We start from the raw sequence: 2,399 nt of genomic DNA, 5'->3' as shown, positions 1-2,399 counted from the left end.
CACTTTGTGGATCCGCAAACCCTCCCTGAGGAATAATTATCAGCTCCTGGTTTGCAGCTGCGGGGCTTCTCCCTCCCGGGAACAGGCTCAGGTTAACGGCAAAACAAAAACAGAATTACCTGGAAAAACTCAGCAGGTCTGGCAGCATCGGCGGAGAAGAAAAGAGTTGACGTTTCGAGTCCTCATGACCCTTCAACAGAACTGGGTGAATCCAAGGAAGGGGTGAAATATAAGCTGGTTTAAGGGGGTGGGGGAGAAGTGGAGGGGGTGTGGTTGTAGGGACAAACAAGCAGTGATAGGAGCAGATAATCAAAAGATGTCACAGACAACAGAACAGAAGAACAAAGAGGTGTTGAAGGTGGTGATATTATCTAAACGAATGTGCTAATTAAGATTGGATGGTAGGGCACTCAAGGTATAGCTCTAGTGGGGCTGGGGTGGAAAGGCTAGCAAGGCATAAAAGATTTAAAAATAATGGAAATAGGTGGGAAAAGAGAAATCTATATAAATTATTGGAAAAAAACAAAAGGGAGGGGGAAGAAATGGAAAGGGGGTGGGGATGGAGGAGGGAGTTCAAGATCTAAAGTTGTTGAATTCAACATTCAGTCTGGAAGGCTGTAAAGTGCCTAGTTGGAAGATGAGGTGCTGTTCCTCCTGTTTGCGTTGGGCTTCACTGGAACAATGCAGCAAGCCAAGGACAGACATGTGGGCAAGAGAGCAGGGTGGAGTGTTAAAATGGCAAGTGACAGGGAGGTTTGGGTCATTCTTGCGGACAGACCGCAGATGTTCCGCAAAGCGGTCGCCCAGTTTAAGTTTGATCTCCAATGTAGAGGAGACCGCATTGGGAGCAACGAATGCAGTAGACTAAGTTGGGGGAAATGCAAGTGAAATGCTGCTTCACTTGAAAGGAGTGTTTGGGCCCTTGGACAGTGAGGAGAGAGGAAGTGAAGGGGCAGGTGTTGCATATTTTGCATGGGCATGGGGAGGTGCCATAGGTGGGGGTTGTGGAGTAGGGGGTGATGGAGGAGTGGACCAGGGTGTCCCGTAGGGAAAGATCCCTACAGAATGCCGCCGAGGGGCTGGGGTGGGGGGGGGCAGGGCAGTGAAGAGGAGATGTGTTTGGTGGTGGCATCATGCTGGAGTTGGTGGAAATGACGGAGGATGATCCTTTGAATGCGGAGGCTGGTGGGGTGATAAGTGAGGACAAGGGGGACCCTATCATGCTTCAGGGAGGAAGGAGAAGGCATCAGGGCGTATACTCGGGAGATGGGCCGGACAGGGTTGAGGGCCCTGTCAACGACGGTGGGTGGAAAACCTCAGTTAAGGAAGGAGGACATGTCAGAGGAACTGTTTTTGAAGGGAGCTCCATCAGATCAGATGCGACGGAGGCGAAGGAGCTGAGAGAATGGGATGGAGTCCTTACAGGAAGCGGGGTGTGAGGAGCTGTAGTCGAGGTAGCTGTGGGAGCCGGTAGGCTTGTAATGGATATTGGTGGACAGTCTATCACCAGAGATTGAGACAGAGAGGTCAAGGAAGGGAAGGGAAGTGTCAAAGATGGACCATGTGAAAATGATGGAGGGGTGGAGATTGGAAGCAAAATTAATAAATTTTTCCAAGTCCTGACGAGAGTATGAAGCAGCACCGAAGTAATCATCGATGTACCGGAGAAAGAGTTGTGGAAGGGGGCTGGAGTACGACTGGAACAAGGAATGTTCCACATACCCCATAAAGAGACAGGCATAGCTGGGGCCCATGCGGGTACCCATAGCCACACCTTTTATTTGGAGGAAGTGAGAGGAGTTAAAGGAGAAATTGTTCAGTGTGAGAACAAGTTCAGCCAGATGGAGGAGAGTAGTGGTGGATGGAGATTGTTCGGGCCTTTGTTCGAGGAAGAAGCTCAGGGCCCTCAGACCATCCTGGTGGGGGATGGAGGTGTAGAGGGATTGGACGTCCATGGTGAAGAGGAAGTGGTTGGGGCCAGGGAACTGGAAATTGTTGATGTGATGTAAGGTGTTAGAAGAATCACGGATGTAGGTGGGAAGGGACTGGACAAGGGGAGAGAGAAGGGAGTCAAGATAACGAGAAATGAGTTCCATGGAGCAGGAGCAGGCTGTCACGATCGATCTACCTGGACAGTTCTGTTTGTGGATTTTGGGTAGGAGGTAGAAGCGGGCCGTCCGAGGTTGGGCGACTATCAGTTGGAAGCTGTGGGAGGAAGATCTCCAGAGGACATGAGGTCAGTGACAGTCCTGGAAACAATGGCTTGATGTTCAGTGGTGGGGTCATGGTCCAGGGAGAGGTAGGAGGAAGTGTCTGTGAGTTGACGCTCAGCCTCTGCGAGGTAGAGGTCAGTGCGCCAGACAACAACAGCACCACCCTTGTCAACGGGTTTGATCTTT

The sequence above is a fragment of the Carcharodon carcharias genome, chromosome 27 (assembly GCF_017639515.1).
Source record: "Carcharodon carcharias isolate sCarCar2 chromosome 27, sCarCar2.pri, whole genome shotgun sequence".
Taxonomy (NCBI): Eukaryota; Metazoa; Chordata; class Chondrichthyes; order Lamniformes; family Lamnidae; genus Carcharodon; species Carcharodon carcharias.
This window is presented reverse-complemented; position numbering follows the sequence as displayed.